Source organism: Hyla sarda, unplaced genomic scaffold, assembly GCF_029499605.1.
Source record: "Hyla sarda isolate aHylSar1 unplaced genomic scaffold, aHylSar1.hap1 scaffold_189, whole genome shotgun sequence".
NCBI classification, from domain to species: Eukaryota; Metazoa; Chordata; class Amphibia; order Anura; family Hylidae; genus Hyla; species Hyla sarda.
Genome location: NW_026608543.1, coordinates 326985 through 346834, shown reverse-complemented (window position 1 = coordinate 346834; position 19850 = coordinate 326985). Strand labels below are relative to the sequence as shown.

General features: G+C 46.4%; 8 non-coding genes and 2 pseudogenes across 8 annotated transcripts; all 10 read right to left on the bottom strand.

Moving 5' to 3' along the window:
• Window positions 1–1226: 1226 nt before the first annotated feature.
• On the bottom strand, window positions 1227–1417 carry LOC130315848 (U2 spliceosomal RNA). Its single transcript, XR_008863280.1, has one exon. It is a non-coding gene; the product is annotated as a U2 spliceosomal RNA (small nuclear RNA).
• Window positions 1418–3496: 2079 nt separating this feature from the next.
• LOC130315846 (U2 spliceosomal RNA) lies at window positions 3497–3687 on the bottom strand. Its single transcript, XR_008863278.1, has one exon. It is a non-coding gene; the product is annotated as a U2 spliceosomal RNA (small nuclear RNA).
• A 2089-nt stretch (window positions 3688–5776) lies between these two features.
• Window positions 5777–5967, bottom strand: LOC130315845 (U2 spliceosomal RNA). Its single transcript, XR_008863277.1, has one exon. It is a non-coding gene; the product is annotated as a U2 spliceosomal RNA (small nuclear RNA).
• A 2088-nt stretch (window positions 5968–8055) lies between these two features.
• On the bottom strand, window positions 8056–8246 carry LOC130315843 (U2 spliceosomal RNA). The gene has a single exon (XR_008863276.1). It is a non-coding gene; the product is annotated as a U2 spliceosomal RNA (small nuclear RNA).
• Window positions 8247–10331: 2085 nt separating this feature from the next.
• On the bottom strand, window positions 10332–10526 carry LOC130315911 (U2 spliceosomal RNA). The gene has a single exon (XR_008863333.1). It is a non-coding gene; the product is annotated as a U2 spliceosomal RNA (small nuclear RNA).
• Window positions 10527–11219: 693 nt separating this feature from the next.
• LOC130315916 (U2 spliceosomal RNA) lies at window positions 11220–11379 on the bottom strand (annotated as a pseudogene).
• A 2088-nt stretch (window positions 11380–13467) lies between these two features.
• Window positions 13468–13658, bottom strand: LOC130315842 (U2 spliceosomal RNA). The gene has a single exon (XR_008863275.1). It is a non-coding gene; the product is annotated as a U2 spliceosomal RNA (small nuclear RNA).
• Window positions 13659–15743: 2085 nt separating this feature from the next.
• On the bottom strand, window positions 15744–15938 carry LOC130315909 (U2 spliceosomal RNA). Its single transcript, XR_008863332.1, has one exon. It is a non-coding gene; the product is annotated as a U2 spliceosomal RNA (small nuclear RNA).
• Window positions 15939–16631: 693 nt separating this feature from the next.
• Window positions 16632–16791, bottom strand: LOC130315915 (U2 spliceosomal RNA; annotated as a pseudogene).
• Window positions 16792–18879: 2088 nt separating this feature from the next.
• On the bottom strand, window positions 18880–19070 carry LOC130315841 (U2 spliceosomal RNA). The gene has a single exon (XR_008863274.1). It is a non-coding gene; the product is annotated as a U2 spliceosomal RNA (small nuclear RNA).
• Window positions 19071–19850: the final 780 nt, after the last annotated feature.

Below are 19850 nucleotides of genomic sequence, written 5' to 3'. Positions count from 1 at the left end.
GTGTGTGTGCGCGTATATATATATATATATATATATATATATATATATATATATATTTCTCCGCCGAAATCACTTTTAAACCCATTTCCACCTTTTTTTCCCTTCTCTTCCTCTTACTTTTTTTTCACGTTTTTTTACGTTTTTCTCCTTTTCGCCTCTTTTCTGGGCGTATTATTCTTCTTTTTCTTCTTTTTTTTCGTCTAATGCATACCCCATCAGTGCAGCAATGCTTATTCAATACCGCCAGCAGATGGAGACACTGGGGGATAATTTTCTAAGGATTTATACTGATTTTTCCTGTCTGAATTTGTCGCACAGAAAGTTGCAGGCCAAATATGTGTGACATTTCTGCGACTTTAGCTTCTAGAGCATTTTTACAACATTATACATAGGTGCTGAATACATAAAAAGCGACTGTTCAGCGACAGACAAGTCGCATCGGCTGAAAGTAGGCCAGAATGTCAGTCCATGTTGGAGCAGGTTTAGATACAGTCTAAAGTATAGATCTCAAAGTCTGTGCACAGAATTTAGCAAGGGCCTCGCACCTTCTGATGCATCAGGTAGGTGCACAATAGCATAGCCTAACCCTCTGTACTTTGGTCTATATTGATGCGGGACATAGACAGCCAGCTGATGACCAATCCATTAGTGCAATGGATGGCTGGAAGCATTTGTCTTTGCCTTTGCAATACCACAGAAGCAATGCATGGTCAATGTACAGCAATGACACACCTGTGTGAACAGCCAGGAGACCCCCCCCATGTTATGTTACATAGTTACATAGTTAGTACGGTCGAAAAAAGACATATGTCCATCAAGTTCAACCAGGGAATTAAGGGGTAGGGGTGTGGCGCGATATTGGGGAAGGGATGAGATTTTATATTTCTTCATAAGCATTAATCTTATTTTGTCAATTAGGAACATTCAGCACCCACCCGCTATCAAGGCAGCTGCCTATCATGTCATGCCCTACCTGCACAGGTGTGCTGGCTACTCAAATGATCCAATTAAGGAGGCCATTTAGTCAGCAGCAGCAGAAGTCCTGTGCCTGGACGCTCCAACAGCGGCCAGACACAAGCAGAAGCAGAAGCAGCAGAAGCAGCAGCAGCACCACCTTTTGTTTTTTGGCTGCAGCAGCAGCAGCAAGGCCCACAGGGCTGGCTAGCTGGCTAGCCAGCAAGCAGGTAGCAATGAAAGTAGGAATCTTTCTTTTTAACCCTGTAAGGGGGTGGTGCACTGTACCCGAAGATACTGCCATATCGGGTCAATGCATAGGGCGACGGAAGCAAGCTTCGAAATCGGCCCCCGTTCTCAAAAATCCATTTAATATATGGTCCCCAGATAGGGGACGTATCAGATATTAAACTGATAAGAACAGATACTACACTTGATCTTAGCCAAAAGGCCGAGAAGCGATAACCGTGAAAGGGGCGGGCCCAACAAGGTCCCCTTCATGGGCACTATCACTGCTTGCTGTCAGGGAGGCTGCCAGACAATTTTCCATGCACACTCTGGGCTGGGGGGCAGTCAACCACCAGTACACACAGCAGAACCTAAACCCATACCATTATTGCTAAGCAGCAAGACAGGGGCCCATTGCACTCCCACGGGGCCTTTTTAAATGCAATCCATAACCCGGATTTGCCAGGAACCCTTCTTACTCCTCCTACTTGCATGTGACACTGGGCTTAGGATCTGCATAGGAAACACACACACAAGCACACACCTACCTTTGTTGCCTGCAGATGCCTCCTTGGCTGTCCCCAAACGGTATCAAACCAACACCCACGGGAAGCTGTAAGCATAGAGGACATGCCTGCACCCCATTGGACTTACCTGTGTGGGTTAAATCCGGGTTATTTGACAACCTATGGCGGTGATGGTTCTGCTCAGGCAGAGCAGTGCTGATGCTCCTCATAAAGCTGTCGCTGCTGTGAAGGTTCTAGGTGACATCACAAATCCCTATGGTTACATACACAACAAAGCTGGGTTGTTGTTGTTTACACTCTGCAAGGCCTGTGGAAGTGAGTGACATCATAGCACTGTAGTTCTGAGGGTTCTAGATGGATGCAACAATCTCCTGTTGCTTCTATGAAGGCCATAATAGACGACATCACCAAACAGCTCCATAGTCACATACACAGCAAAGGAGAGATGTTGTTTACACCTAGTGATGTCAGTGGTATTGAGTGACATCACAGCACAGTGCTAAGGCTCCTGGGCCTGGACACAGCAGCGGCTGCAATATCTCAACGGAGAATACGTTTATATATATGTGTGTGTGTGCGCGTATATATATATATATATATATATATATATATATATATATATATATTTCTCCGCCGAAATCACTTTTAAACCCATTTCCACCTTTTTTTCCCTTCTCTTCCTCTTACTTTTTTTTCACGTTTTTTTACGTTTTTCTCCTTTTCGCCTCTTTTCTGGGCGTATTATTCTTCTTTTTCTTCTTTTTTTTCGTCTAATGCATACCCCATCAGTGCAGCAATGCTTATTCAATACCGCCAGCAGATGGAGACACTGGGGGATAATTTTCTAAGGATTTATACTGATTTTTCCTGTCTGAATTTGTCGCACAGAAAGTTGCAGGCCAAATATGTGTGACATTTCTGCGACTTTAGCTTCTAGAGCATTTTTACAACATTATACATAGGTGCTGAATACATAAAAAGCGACTGTTCAGCGACAGACAAGTCGCATCGGCTGAAAGTAGGCCAGAATGTCAGTCCATGTTGGAGCAGGTTTAGATACAGTCTAAAGTATAGATCTCAAAGTCTGTGCACAGAATTTAGCAAGGGCCTCGCACCTTCTGATGCATCAGGTAGGTGCACAATAGCATAGCCTAACCCTCTGTACTTTGGTCTATATTGATGCGGGACATAGACAGCCAGCTGATGACCAATCCATTAGTGCAATGGATGGCTGGAAGCATTTGTCTTTGCCTTTGCAATACCACAGAAGCAATGCATGGTCAATGTACAGCAATGACACACCTGTGTGAACAGCCAGGAGACCCCCCCCATGTTATGTTACATAGTTACATAGTTAGTACGGTCGAAAAAAGACATATGTCCATCAAGTTCAACCAGGGAATTAAGGGGTAGGGGTGTGGCGCGATATTGGGGAAGGGATGAGATTTTATATTTCTTCATAAGCATTAATCTTATTTTGTCAATTAGGAACATTCAGCACCCACCCGCTATCAAGGCAGCTGCCTATCATGTCATGCCCTACCTGCACAGGTGTGCTGGCTACTCAAATGATCCAATTAAGGAGGCCATTTAGTCAGCAGCAGCAGAAGTCCTGTGCCTGGACGCTCCAACAGCGGCCAGACACAAGCAGAAGCAGAAGCAGCAGCAGCACCACCTTTTGTTTTTTGGCTGCAGCAGCAGCAGCAAGGCCCACAGGGCTGGCTAGCTGGCTAGCCAGCAAGCAGGTAGCAATGAAAGTAGGAATCTTTCTTTTTAACCCTGTAAGGGGGTGGTGCACTGTACCCGAAGATACTGCCATATCGGGTCAATGCATAGGGCGACGGAAGCAAGCTTCGAAATCGGCCCCCGTTCTCAAAAATCCATTTAATATATGGTCCCCAGATAGGGGACGTATCAGATATTAAACTGATAAGAACAGATACTACACTTGATCTTAGCCAAAAGGCCGAGAAGCGATAACCGTGAAAGGGGCGGGCCCAACAAGGTCCCCTTCATGGGCACTATCACTGCTTGCTGTCAGGGAGGCTGCCAGACAATTTTCCATGCACACTCTGGGCTGGGGGGCAGTCAACCACCAGTACACACAGCAGAACCTAAACCCATACCATTATTGCTAAGCAGCAAGACAGGGGCCCATTGCACTCCCACGGGGCCTTTTTAAATGCAATCCATAACCCGGATTTGCCAGGAACCCTTCTTACTCCTCCTACTTGCATGTGACACTGGGCTTAGGATCTGCATAGGAAACACACACACAAGCACACACCTACCTTTGTTGCCTGCAGATGCCTCCTTGGCTGTCCCCAAACGGTATCAAACCAACACCCACGGGAAGCTGTAAGCATAGAGGACATGCCTGCACCCCATTGGACTTACCTGTGTGGGTTAAATCCGGGTTATTTGACAACCTATGGCGGTGATGGTTCTGCTCAGGCAGAGCAGTGCTGATGCTCCTCATAAAGCTGTCGCTGCTGTGAAGGTTCTAGGTGACATCACAAATCCCTATGGTTACATACACAACAAAGCTGGGTTGTTGTTGTTTACACTCTGCAAGGCCTGTGGAAGTGAGTGACATCATAGCACTGTAGTTCTGAGGGTTCTAGATGGATGCAACAATCTCCTGTTGCTTCTATGAAGGCCATAATAGACGACATCACCAAACAGCTCCATAGTCACATACACAGCAAAGGAGAGATGTTGTTTACACCTAGTGATGTCAGTGGTATTGAGTGACATCACAGCACAGTGCTAAGGCTCCTGGGCCTGGACACAGCAGCGGCTGCAATATCTCAACGGAGAATACGTTTATATATATGTGTGTGTGTGCGCGTATATATATATATATATATATATATATATATATATATATATATATATTCTCCGCCGAAATCACTTTTAAACCCATTTCCACCTTTTTTTCCCTTCTCTTCCTCTTACTTTTTTTTCACGTTTTTTTACGTTTTTCTCCTTTTCGCCTCTTTTCTGGGCGTATTATTCTTCTTTTTCTTCTTTTTTTTCGTCTAATGCATACCCCATCAGTGCAGCAATGCTTATTCAATACCGCCAGCAGATGGAGACACTGGGGGATAATTTTCTAAGGATTTATACTGATTTTTCCTGTCTGAATTTGTCGCACAGAAAGTTGCAGGCCAAATATGTGTGACATTTCTGCGACTTTAGCTTCTAGAGCATTTTTACAACATTATACATAGGTGCTGAATACATAAAAAGCGACTGTTCAGCGACAGACAAGTCGCATCGGCTGAAAGTAGGCCAGAATGTCAGTCCATGTTGGAGCAGGTTTAGATACAGTCTAAAGTATAGATCTCAAAGTCTGTGCACAGAATTTAGCAAGGGCCTCGCACCTTCTGATGCATCAGGTAGGTGCACAATAGCATAGCCTAACCCTCTGTACTTTGGTCTATATTGATGCGGGACATAGACAGCCAGCTGATGACCAATCCATTAGTGCAATGGATGGCTGGAAGCATTTGTCTTTGCCTTTGCAATACCACAGAAGCAATGCATGGTCAATGTACAGCAATGACACACCTGTGTGAACAGCCAGGAGACCCCCCCCATGTTATGTTACATAGTTACATAGTTAGTACGGTCGAAAAAAGACATATGTCCATCAAGTTCAACCAGGGAATTAAGGGGTAGGGGTGTGGCGCGATATTGGGGAAGGGATGAGATTTTATATTTCTTCATAAGCATTAATCTTATTTTGTCAATTAGGAACATTCAGCACCCACCCGCTATCAAGGCAGCTGCCTATCATGTCATGCCCTACCTGCACAGGTGTGCTGGCTACTCAAATGATCCAATTAAGGAGGCCATTTAGTCAGCAGCAGCAGAAGTCCTGTGCCTGGACGCTCCAACAGCGGCCAGACACAAGCAGAAGCAGAAGCAGCAGAAGCAGCAGCAGCACCACCTTTTGTTTTTTGGCTGCAGCAGCAGCAGCAAGGCCCACAGGGCTGGCTAGCTGGCTAGCCAGCAAGCAGGTAGCAATGAAAGTAGGAATCTTTCTTTTTAACCCTGTAAGGGGGTGGTGCACTGTACCCGAAGATACTGCCATATCGGGTCAATGCATAGGGCGACGGAAGCAAGCTTCGAAATCGGCCCCCGTTCTCAAAAATCCATTTAATATATGGTCCCCAGATAGGGGACGTATCAGATATTAAACTGATAAGAACAGATACTACACTTGATCTTAGCCAAAAGGCCGAGAAGCGATAACCGTGAAAGGGGCGGGCCCAACAAGGTCCCCTTCATGGGCACTATCACTGCTTGCTGTCAGGGAGGCTGCCAGACAATTTTCCATGCACACTCTGGGCTGGGGGGCAGTCAACCACCAGTACACACAGCAGAACCTAAACCCATACCATTATTGCTAAGCAGCAAGACAGGGGCCCATTGCACTCCCACGGGGCCTTTTTAAATGCAATCCATAACCCGGATTTGCCAGGAACCCTTCTTACTCCTCCTACTTGCATGTGACACTGGGCTTAGGATCTGCATAGGAAACACACACACAAGCACACACCTACCTTTGTTGCCTGCAGATGCCTCCTTGGCTGTCCCCAAACGGTATCAAACCAACACCCACGGGAAGCTGTAAGCATAGAGGACATGCCTGCACCCCATTGGACTTACCTGTGTGGGTTAAATCCGGGTTATTTGACAACCTATGGCGGTGATGGTTCTGCTCAGGCAGAGCAGTGCTGATGCTCCTCATAAAGCTGTCGCTGCTGTGAAGGTTCTAGGTGACATCACAAATCCCTATGGTTACATACACAACAAAGCTGGGTTGTTGTTGTTTACACTCTGCAAGGCCTGTGGAAGTGAGTGACATCATAGCACTGTAGTTCTGAGGGTTCTAGATGGATGCAACAATCTCCTGTTGCTTCTATGAAGGCCATAATAGACGACATCACCAAACAGCTCCATAGTCACATACACAGCAAAGGAGAGATGTTGTTTACACCTAGTGATGTCAGTGGTATTGAGTGACATCACAGCACAGTGCTAAGGCTCCTGGGCCTGGACACAGCAGCGGCTGCAATATCTCAACGGAGAATACGTTTATATATATGTGTGTGTGTGCGCGTATATATATATATATATATATATATATATATATATATATATATATTTCTCCGCCGAAATCACTTTTAAACCCATTTCCACCTTTTTTTCCCTTCTCTTCCTCTTACTTTTTTTTCACGTTTTTTTACGTTTTTCTCCTTTTCGCCTCTTTTCTGGGCGTATTATTCTTCTTTTTCTTCTTTTTTTTCGTCTAATGCATACCCCATCAGTGCAGCAATGCTTATTCAATACCGCCAGCAGATGGAGACACTGGGGGATAATTTTCTAAGGATTTATACTGATTTTTCCTGTCTGAATTTGTCGCACAGAAAGTTGCAGGCCAAATATGTGTGACATTTCTGCGACTTTAGCTTCTAGAGCATTTTTACAACATTATACATAGGTGCTGAATACATAAAAAGCGACTGTTCAGCGACAGACAAGTCGCATCGGCTGAAAGTAGGCCAGAATGTCAGTCCATGTTGGAGCAGGTTTAGATACAGTCTAAAGTATAGATCTCAAAGTCTGTGCACAGAATTTAGCAAGGGCCTCGCACCTTCTGATGCATCAGGTAGGTGCACAATAGCATAGCCTAACCCTCTGTACTTTGGTCTATATTGATGCGGGACATAGACAGCCAGCTGATGACCAATCCATTAGTGCAATGGATGGCTGGAAGCATTTGTCTTTGCCTTTGCAATACCACAGAAGCAATGCATGGTCAATGTACAGCAATGACACACCTGTGTGAACAGCCAGGAGACCCCCCCCATGTTATGTTACATAGTTACATAGTTAGTACGGTCGAAAAAAGACATATGTCCATCAAGTTCAACCAGGGAATTAAGGGGTAGGGGTGTGGCGCGATATTGGGGAAGGGATGAGATTTTATATTTCTTCATAAGCATTAATCTTATTTTGTCAATTAGGAACATTCAGCACCCACCCGCTATCAAGGCAGCTGCCTATCATGTCATGCCCTACCTGCACAGGTGTGCTGGCTACTCAAATGATCCAATTAAGGAGGCCATTTAGTCAGCAGCAGCAGAAGTCCTGTGCCTGGACGCTCCAACAGCGGCCAGACACAAGCAGAAGCAGAAGCAGCAGAAGCAGCAGCAGCACCACCTTTTGTTTTTTGGCTGCAGCAGCAGCAGCAAGGCCCACAGGGCTGGCTAGCTGGCTAGCCAGCAAGCAGGTAGCAATGAAAGTAGGAATCTTTCTTTTTAACCCTGTAAGGGGGTGGTGCACTGTACCCGAAGATACTGCCATATCGGGTCAATGCATAGGGCGACGGAAGCAAGCTTCGAAATCGGCCCCCGTTCTCAAAAATCCATTTAATATATGGTCCCCAGATAGGGGACGTATCAGATATTAAACTGATAAGAACAGATACTACACTTGATCTTAGCCAAAAGGCCGAGAAGCGATAACCGTGAAAGGGGCGGGCCCAACAAGGTCCCCTTCATGGGCACTATCACTGCTTGCTGTCAGGGAGGCTGCCAGACAATTTTCCATGCACACTCTGGGCTGGGGGGCAGTCAACCACCAGTACACACAGCAGAACCTAAACCCATACCATTATTGCTAAGCAGCAAGACAGGGGCCCATTGCACTCCCACGGGGCCTTTTTAAATGCAATCCATAACCCGGATTTGCCAGGAACCCTTCTTACTCCTCCTACTTGCATGTGACACTGGGCTTAGGATCTGCATAGGAAACACACACACAAGCACACACCTACCTTTGTTGCCTGCAGATGCCTCCTTGGCTGTCCCCAAACGGTATCAAACCAACACCCACGGGAAGCTGTAAGCATAGAGGACATGCCTGCACCCCATTGGACTTACCTGTGTGGGTTAAATCCGGGTTATTTGACAACCTATGGCGGTGATGGTTCTGCTCAGGCAGAGCAGTGCTGATGCTCCTCATAAAGCTGTCGCTGCTGTGAAGGTTCTAGGTGACATCACAAATCCCTATGGTTACATACACAACAAAGCTGGGTTGTTGTTGTTTACACTCTGCAAGGCCTGTGGAAGTGAGTGACATCATAGCACTGTAGTTCTGAGGGTTCTAGATGGATGCAACAATCTCCTGTTGCTTCTATGAAGGCCATAATAGACGACATCACCAAACAGCTCCATAGTCACATACACAGCAAAGGAGAGATGTTGTTTACACCTAGTGATGTCAGTGGTATTGAGTGACATCACAGCACAGTGCTAAGGCTCCTGGGCCTGGACACAGCAGCGGCTGCAATATCTCAACGGAGAATACGTTTATATATATGTGTGTGTGTGCGCGTATATATATATATATATATATATATATATATATATATATATATTTCTCCGCCGAAATCACTTTTAAACCCATTTCCACCTTTTTTTCCCTTCTCTTCCTCTTACTTTTTTTTCACGTTTTTTTACGTTTTTCTCCTTTTCGCCTCTTTTCTGGGCGTATTATTCTTCTTTTTCTTTTTTTTTTCGTCTAATGCATACCCCATCAGTGCAGCAATGCTTATTCAATACCGCCAGCAGATGGAGACACTGGGGGATAATTTTCTAAGGATTTATACTGATTTTTCCTGTCTGAATTTGTCGCACAGAAAGTTGCAGGCCAAATATGTGTGACATTTCTGCGACTTTAGCTTCTAGAGCATTTTTACAACATTATACATAGGTGCTGAATACATAAAAAGCGACTGTTCAGCGACAGACAAGTCGCATCGGCTGAAAGTAGGCCAGAATGTCAGTCCATGTTGGAGCAGGTTTAGATACAGTCTAAAGTATAGATCTCAAAGTCTGTGCACAGAATTTAGCAAGGGCCTCGCACCTTCTGATGCATCAGGTAGGTGCACAATAGCATAGCCTAACCCTCTGTACTTTGGTCTATATTGATGCGGGACATAGACAGCCAGCTGATGACCAATCCATTAGTGCAATGGATGGCTGGAAGCATTTGTCTTTGCCTTTGCAATACCACAGAAGCAATGCATGGTCAATGTACAGCAATGACACACCTGTGTGAACAGCCAGGAGACCCCCCCCATGTTATGTTACATAGTTACATAGTTAGTACGGTCGAAAAAAGACATATGTCCATCAAGTTCAACCAGGGAATTAAGGGGTAGGGGTGTGGCGCGATATTGGGGAAGGGATGAGATTTTATATTTCTTCATAAGCATTAATCTTATTTTGTCAATTAGGAACATTCAGCACCCACCCGCTATCAAGGCAGCTGCCTATCATGTCATGCCCTACCTGCACAGGTGTGCTGGCTACTCAAATGATCCAATTAAGGAGGCCATTTAGTCAGCAGCAGCAGAAGTTCTGTGCCTGGACGCTCCAACAGCGGCCAGACACAAGCAGAAGCAGATGCAGCAGAAGCAGCAGCAGCACCACCTTTTGTTTTTTGGCTGCAGCAGCAGCAGCAAGGCCCACAGGGCTGGCTAGCTGGCTAGCCAGCAAGCAGGTAGCAATGAAAGTAGGAATCTTTCTTTTTAACCCTGTAAGGGGGTGGTGCACTGTACCCGAAGATACTGCCATATCGGGTCAATGCATAGGGCGACGGAAGCAAGCTTCGAAATCGGCCCCCGTTCTCAAAAATCCATTTAATATATGGTCCCCAGATAGGGGACGTATCAGATATTAAACTGATAAGAACAGATTTTTTTTTTTTTTTTTTTTTTTTTCTTTATCTAAAGCCGAGGAACGTGCTTTCGATTCACCCAAAGTGCAAGAAAAAGTGCAAACGTGTTACACTAAAAAAACGTGCACAAAGGATGCGGTCTATCGCAAGCCCTTCTCCGATAGGAGAGAGGCCCCCCAACAAACCTTACCCTTCGCCTCCGGACCAAAAGGTACCTGCGAGGTTCCAGGTTCGATGTCCCTTTTCGCCGAAGCTACTAGGGGACCACAAATGCTCCCGGCATCCCCCTTGGCGTTAGCCAAGGTATCTGCCCGCAGAGCCGATTACGGTAGGTACCCTGCCAAAGCAGGAGTACCCGGGGTGTTTGCAGGGAGGTGCGGAACCTAATGGCCACACACACCTCCCCTAGACCGCCAGGAGGGACACCCAGAAGGGCTACCGCATCCTGACAAATCCTGTGAACACACAACACGCAAAAAGTGACACAGTGAGACAAAAAAGAAATAAATAAGTGAATGTGTGCAGATATACTGCCCGGACATCCGGCCGGATCTATAAAAATTTCTCTGATCCTAGCCAGAAGGCCGGGAATCAAGAGGTGAGTGCCACAAGGTGAAGAGATTATGGTGCCCGTGCTTCAACCCAGTGAGTCTATTCTCCCAGTGAGTTTCGGCACCTCGGGGTCACCACTCCCCGAGGCACAAAAGTACCTCGGCTCTAGACCCTCTCAGCCTCATGGCGAGACCCGGAGGGAACAGGTCACATCGGGGCAGCCGTCGAGCTGATTCCTCAGAACCAGCCCCGGAAAGCCCTGGTACACCTGCATCCTCCATGCAGCACCCATCCCCACCAGCATGAAAACTGATAAGAACAGATACTACACTTGATCTTAGCCAAAAGGCCGAGAAGCGATAACCGTGAAAGGGGCGGGCCCAACAAGGTCCCCTTCATGGGCACTATCACTGCTTGCTGTCAGGGAGGCTGCCAGACAATTTTCCATGCACACTCTGGGCTGGGGGGCAGTCAACCACCAGTACACACAGCAGAACCTAAACCCATACCATTATTGCTAAGCAGCAAGACAGGGGCCCATTGCACTCCCACGGGGCCTTTTTAAATGCAATCCATAACCCGGATTTGCCAGGAACCCTTCTTACTCCTCCTACTTGCATGTGACACTGGGCTTAGGATCTGCATAGGAAACACACACACAAGCACACACCTACCTTTGTTGCCTGCAGATGCCTCCTTGGCTGTCCCCAAACGGTATCAAACCAACACCCACGGGAAGCTGTAAGCATAGAGGACATGCCTGCACCCCATTGGACTTACCTGTGTGGGTTAAATCCGGGTTATTTGACAACCTATGGCGGTGATGGTTCTGCTCAGGCAGAGCAGTGCTGATGCTCCTCATAAAGCTGTCGCTGCTGTGAAGGTTCTAGGTGACATCACAAATCCCTATGGTTACATACACAACAAAGCTGGGTTGTTGTTGTTTACACTCTGCAAGGCCTGTGGAAGTGAGTGACATCATAGCACTGTAGTTCTGAGGGTTCTAGATGGATGCAACAATCTCCTGTTGCTTCTATGAAGGCCATAATAGACGACATCACCAAACAGCTCCATAGTCACATACACAGCAAAGGAGAGATGTTGTTTACACCTAGTGATGTCAGTGGTATTGAGTGACATCACAGCACAGTGCTAAGGCTCCTGGGCCTGGACACAGCAGCGGCTGCAATATCTCAACGGAGAATACGTTTATATATATGTGTGTGTGTGCGCGTATATATATATATATATATATATATATATATATATATATATATATTTCTCCGCCGAAATCACTTTTAAACCCATTTCCACCTTTTTTTCCCTTCTCTTCCTCTTACTTTTTTTTCACGTTTTTTTACGTTTTTCTCCTTTTCGCCTCTTTTCTGGGCGTATTATTCTTCTTTTTCTTCTTTTTTTTCGTCTAATGCATACCCCATCAGTGCAGCAATGCTTATTCAATACCGCCAGCAGATGGAGACACTGGGGGATAATTTTCTAAGGATTTATACTGATTTTTCCTGTCTGAATTTGTCGCACAGAAAGTTGCAGGCCAAATATGTGTGACATTTCTGCGACTTTAGCTTCTAGAGCATTTTTACAACATTATACATAGGTGCTGAATACATAAAAAGCGACTGTTCAGCGACAGACAAGTCGCATCGGCTGAAAGTAGGCCAGAATGTCAGTCCATGTTGGAGCAGGTTTAGATACAGTCTAAAGTATAGATCTCAAAGTCTGTGCACAGAATTTAGCAAGGGCCTCGCACCTTCTGATGCATCAGGTAGGTGCACAATAGCATAGCCTAACCCTCTGTACTTTGGTCTATATTGATGCGGGACATAGACAGCCAGCTGATGACCAATCCATTAGTGCAATGGATGGCTGGAAGCATTTGTCTTTGCCTTTGCAATACCACAGAAGCAATGCATGGTCAATGTACAGCAATGACACACCTGTGTGAACAGCCAGGAGACCCCCCCCATGTTATGTTACATAGTTACATAGTTAGTACGGTCGAAAAAAGACATATGTCCATCAAGTTCAACCAGGGAATTAAGGGGTAGGGGTGTGGCGCGATATTGGGGAAGGGATGAGATTTTATATTTCTTCATAAGCATTAATCTTATTTTGTCAATTAGGAACATTCAGCACCCACCCGCTATCAAGGCAGCTGCCTATCATGTCATGCCCTACCTGCACAGGTGTGCTGGCTACTCAAATGATCCAATTAAGGAGGCCATTTAGTCAGCAGCAGCAGAAGTCCTGTGCCTGGACGCTCCAACAGCGGCCAGACACAAGCAGAAGCAGAAGCAGCAGAAGCAGCAGCAGCACCACCTTTTGTTTTTTGGCTGCAGCAGCAGCAGCAAGGCCCACAGGGCTGGCTAGCTGGCTAGCCAGCAAGCAGGTAGCAATGAAAGTAGGAATCTTTCTTTTTAACCCTGTAAGGGGGTGGTGCACTGTACCCGAAGATACTGCCATATCGGGTCAATGCATAGGGCGACGGAAGCAAGCTTCGAAATCGGCCCCCGTTCTCAAAAATCCATTTAATATATGGTCCCCAGATAGGGGACGTATCAGATATTAAACTGATAAGAACAGATACTACACTTGATCTTAGCCAAAAGGCCGAGAAGCGATAACCGTGAAAGGGGCGGGCCCAACAAGGTCCCCTTCATGGGCACTATCACTGCTTGCTGTCAGGGAGGCTGCCAGACAATTTTCCATGCACACTCTGGGCTGGGGGGCAGTCAACCACCAGTACACACAGCAGAACCTAAACCCATACCATTATTGCTAAGCAGCAAGACAGGGGCCCATTGCACTCCCACGGGGCCTTTTTAAATGCAATCCATAACCCGGATTTGCCAGGAACCCTTCTTACTCCTCCTACTTGCATGTGACACTGGGCTTAGGATCTGCATAGGAAACACACACACAAGCACACACCTACCTTTGTTGCCTGCAGATGCCTCCTTGGCTGTCCCCAAACGGTATCAAACCAACACCCACGGGAAGCTGTAAGCATAGAGGACATGCCTGCACCCCATTGGACTTACCTGTGTGGGTTAAATCCGGGTTATTTGACAACCTATGGCGGTGATGGTTCTGCTCAGGCAGAGCAGTGCTGATGCTCCTCATAAAGCTGTCGCTGCTGTGAAGGTTCTAGGTGACATCACAAATCCCTATGGTTACATACACAACAAAGCTGGGTTGTTGTTGTTTACACTCTGCAAGGCCTGTGGAAGTGAGTGACATCATAGCACTGTAGTTCTGAGGGTTCTAGATGGATGCAACAATCTCCTGTTGCTTCTATGAAGGCCATAATAGACGACATCACCAAACAGCTCCATAGTCACATACACAGCAAAGGAGAGATGTTGTTTACACCTAGTGATGTCAGTGGTATTGAGTGACATCACAGCACAGTGCTAAGGCTCCTGGGCCTGGACACAGCAGCGGCTGCAATATCTCAACGGAGAATACGTTTATATATATGTGTGTGTGTGCGCGTATATATATATATATATATATATATATATATATATATATATATTTCTCCGCCGAAATCACTTTTAAACCCATTTCCACCTTTTTTTCCCTTCTCTTCCTCTTACTTTTTTTTCACGTTTTTTTACGTTTTTCTCCTTTTCGCCTCTTTTCTGGGCGTATTATTCTTCTTTTTCTTTTTTTTTTCGTCTAATGCATACCCCATCAGTGCAGCAATGCTTATTCAATACCGCCAGCAGATGGAGACACTGGGGGATAATTTTCTAAGGATTTATACTGATTTTTCCTGTCTGAATTTGTCGCACAGAAAGTTGCAGGCCAAATATGTGTGACATTTCTGCGACTTTAGCTTCTAGAGCATTTTTACAACATTATACATAGGTGCTGAATACATAAAAAGCGACTGTTCAGCGACAGACAAGTCGCATCGGCTGAAAGTAGGCCAGAATGTCAGTCCATGTTGGAGCAGGTTTAGATACAGTCTAAAGTATAGATCTCAAAGTCTGTGCACAGAATTTAGCAAGGGCCTCGCACCTTCTGATGCATCAGGTAGGTGCACAATAGCATAGCCTAACCCTCTGTACTTTGGTCTATATTGATGCGGGACATAGACAGCCAGCTGATGACCAATCCATTAGTGCAATGGATGGCTGGAAGCATTTGTCTTTGCCTTTGCAATACCACAGAAGCAATGCATGGTCAATGTACAGCAATGACACACCTGTGTGAACAGCCAGGAGACCCCCCCCATGTTATGTTACATAGTTACATAGTTAGTACGGTCGAAAAAAGACATATGTCCATCAAGTTCAACCAGGGAATTAAGGGGTAGGGGTGTGGCGCGATATTGGGGAAGGGATGAGATTTTATATTTCTTCATAAGCATTAATCTTATTTTGTCAATTAGGAACATTCAGCACCCACCCGCTATCAAGGCAGCTGCCTATCATGTCATGCCCTACCTGCACAGGTGTGCTGGCTACTCAAATGATCCAATTAAGGAGGCCATTTAGTCAGCAGCAGCAGAAGTTCTGTGCCTGGACGCTCCAACAGCGGCCAGACACAAGCAGAAGCAGATGCAGCAGAAGCAGCAGCAGCACCACCTTTTGTTTTTTGGCTGCAGCAGCAGCAGCAAGGCCCACAGGGCTGGCTAGCTGGCTAGCCAGCAAGCAGGTAGCAATGAAAGTAGGAATCTTTCTTTTTAACCCTGTAAGGGGGTGGTGCACTGTACCCGAAGATACTGCCATATCGGGTCAATGCATAGGGCGACGGAAGCAAGCTTCGAAATCGGCCCCCGTTCTCAAAAATCCATTTAATATATGGTCCCCAGATAGGGGACGTATCAGATATTAAACTGATAAGAACAGATTTTTTTTTTTTTTTTTTTTTTTTTCTTTATCTAAAGCCGAGGAACGTGCTTTCGATTCACCCAAAGTGCAAGAAAAAGTGCAAACGTGTTACACTAAAAAAACGTGCACAAAGGATGCGGTCTATCGCAAGCCCTTCTCCGATAGGAGAGAGGCCCCCCAACAAACCTTACCCTTCGCCTCCGGACCAAAAGGTACCTGCGAGGTTCCAGGTTCGATGTCCCTTTTCGCCGAAGCTACTAGGGGACCACAAATGCTCCCGGCATCCCCCTTGGCGTTAGCCAAGGTATCTGCCCGCAGAGCCGATTACGGTAGGTACCCTGCCAAAGCAGGAGTACCCGGGGTGTTTGCAGGGAGGTGCGGAACCTAATGGCCACACACACCTCCCCTAGACCGCCAGGAGGGACACCCAGAAGGGCTACCGCATCCTGACAAATCCTGTGAACACACAACACGCAAAAAGTGACACAGTGAGACAAAAAAGAAATAAATAAGTGAATGTGTGCAGATATACTGCCCGGACATCCGGCCGGATCTATAAAAATTTCTCTGATCCTAGCCAGAAGGCCGGGAATCAAGAGGTGAGTGCCACAAGGTGAAGAGATTATGGTGCCCGTGCTTCAACCCAGTGAGTCTATTCTCCCAGTGAGTTTCGGCACCTCGGGGTCACCACTCCCCGAGGCACAAAAGTACCTCGGCTCTAGACCCTCTCAGCCTCATGGCGAGACCCGGAGGGAACAGGTCACATCGGGGCAGCCGTCGAGCTGATTCCTCAGAACCAGCCCCGGAAAGCCCTGGTACACCTGCATCCTCCATGCAGCACCCATCCCCACCAGCATGAAAACTGATAAGAACAGATACTACACTTGATCTTAGCCAAAAGGCCGAGAAGCGATAACCGTGAAAGGGGCGGGCCCAACAAGGTCCCCTTCATGGGCACTATCACTGCTTGCTGTCAGGGAGGCTGCCAGACAATTTTCCATGCACACTCTGGGCTGGGGGGCAGTCAACCACCAGTACACACAGCAGAACCTAAACCCATACCATTATTGCTAAGCAGCAAGACAGGGGCCCATTGCACTCCCACGGGGCCTTTTTAAATGCAATCCATAACCCGGATTTGCCAGGAACCCTTCTTACTCCTCCTACTTGCATGTGACACTGGGCTTAGGATCTGCATAGGAAACACACACACAAGCACACACCTACCTTTGTTGCCTGCAGATGCCTCCTTGGCTGTCCCCAAACGGTATCAAACCAACACCCACGGGAAGCTGTAAGCATAGAGGACATGCCTGCACCCCATTGGACTTACCTGTGTGGGTTAAATCCGGGTTATTTGACAACCTATGGCGGTGATGGTTCTGCTCAGGCAGAGCAGTGCTGATGCTCCTCATAAAGCTGTCGCTGCTGTGAAGGTTCTAGGTGACATCACAAATCCCTATGGTTACATACACAACAAAGCTGGGTTGTTGTTGTTTACACTCTGCAAGGCCTGTGGAAGTGAGTGACATCATAGCACTGTAGTTCTGAGGGTTCTAGATGGATGCAACAATCTCCTGTTGCTTCTATGAAGGCCATAATAGACGACATCACCAAACAGCTCCATAGTCACATACACAGCAAAGGAGAGATGTTGTTTACACCTAGTGATGTCAGTGGTATTGAGTGACATCACAGCACAGTGCTAAGGCTCCTGGGCCTGGACACAGCAGCGGCTGCAATATCTCAACGGAGAATACGTTTATATATATGTGTGTGTGTGCGCGTATATATATATATATATATATATATATATATATATATATATATATTTCTCCGCCGAAATCACTTTTAAACCCATTTCCACCTTTTTTTCCCTTCTCTTCCTCTTACTTTTTTTTCACGTTTTTTTACGTTTTTCTCCTTTTCGCCTCTTTTCTGGGCGTATTATTCTTCTTTTTCTTCTTTTTTTTCGTCTAATGCATACCCCATCAGTGCAGCAATGCTTATTCAATACCGCCAGCAGATGGAGACACTGGGGGATAATTTTCTAAGGATTTATACTGATTTTTCCTGTCTGAATTTGTCGCACAGAAAGTTGCAGGCCAAATATGTGTGACATTTCTGCGACTTTAGCTTCTAGAGCATTTTTACAACATTATACATAGGTGCTGAATACATAAAAAGCGACTGTTCAGCGACAGACAAGTCGCATCGGCTGAAAGTAGGCCAGAATGTCAGTCCATGTTGGAGCAGGTTTAGATACAGTCTAAAGTATAGATCTCAAAGTCTGTGCACAGAATTTAGCAAGGGCCTCGCACCTTCTGATGCATCAGGTAGGTGCACAATAGCATAGCCTAACCCTCTGTACTTTGGTCTATATTGATGCGGGACATAGACAGCCAGCTGATGACCAATCCATTAGTGCAATGGATGGCTGGAAGCATTTGTCTTTGCCTTTGCAATACCACAGAAGCAATGCATGGTCAATGTACAGCAATGACACACCTGTGTGAACAGCCAGGAGACCCCCCCCATGTTATGTTACATAGTTACATAGTTAGTACGGTCGAAAAAAGACATATGTCCATCAAGTTCAACCAGGGAATTAAGGGGTAGGGGTGTGGCGCGATATTGGGGAAGGGATGAGATTTTATATTTCTTCATAAGCATTAATCTTATTTTGTCAATTAGGAACATTCAGCACCCACCCGCTATCAAGGCAGCTGCCTATCATGTCATGCCCTACCTGCACAGGTGTGCTGGCTACTCAAATGATCCAATTAAGGAGGCCATTTAGTCAGCAGCAGCAGAAGTCCTGTGCCTGGACGCTCCAACAGCGGCCAGACACAAGCAGAAGCAGAAGCAGCAGAAGCAGCAGCAGCACCACCTTTTGTTTTTTGGCTGCAGCAGCAGCAGCAAGGCCCACAGGGCTGGCTAGCTGGCTAGCCAGCAAGCAGGTAGCAATGAAAGTAGGAATCTTTCTTTTTAACCCTGTAAGGGGGTGGTGCACTGTACCCGAAGATACTGCCATATCGGGTCAATGCATAGGGCGACGGAAGCAAGCTTCGAAATCGGCCCCCGTTCTCAAAAATCCATTTAATATATGGTCCCCAGATAGGGGACGTATCAGATATTAAACTGATAAGAACAGATACTACACTTGATCTTAGCCAAAAGGCCGAGAAGCGATAACCGTGAAAGGGGCGGGCCCAACAAGGTCCCCTTCATGGGCACTATCACTGCTTGCTGTCAGGGAGGCTGCCAGACAATTTTCCATGCACACTCTGGGCTGGGGGGCAGTCAACCACCAGTACACACAGCAGAACCTAAACCCATACCATTATTGCTAAGCAGCAAGACAGGGGCCCATTGCACTCCCACGGGGCCTTTTTAAATGCAATCCATAACCCGGATTTGCCAGGAACCCTTCTTACTCCTCCTACTTGCATGTGACACTGGGCTTAGGATCTGCATAGGAAACACACACACAAGCACACACCTACCTTTGTTGCCTGCAGATGCCTCCTTGGCTGTCCCCAAACGGTATCAAACCAACACCCACGGGAAGCTGTAAGCATAGAGGACATGCCTGCACCCCATTGGACTTACCTGTGTGGGTTAAATCCGGGTTATTTGACAACCTATGGCGGTGATGGTTCTGCTCAGGCAGAGCAGTGCTGATGCTCCTCATAAAGCTGTCGCTGCTGTGAAGGTTCTAGGTGACATCACAAATCCCTATGGTTACATACACAACAAAGCTGGGTTGTTGTTGTTTACACTCTGCAAGGCCTGTGGAAGTGAGTGACATCATAGCACTGTAGTTCTGAGGGTTCTAGATGGATGCAACAATCTCCTGTTGCTTCTATGAAGGCCATAATAGACGACATCACCAAACAGCTCCATAGTCACATACACAGCAAAGGAGAGATGTTGTTTACACCTAGTGATGTCAGTGGTATTGAGTGACATC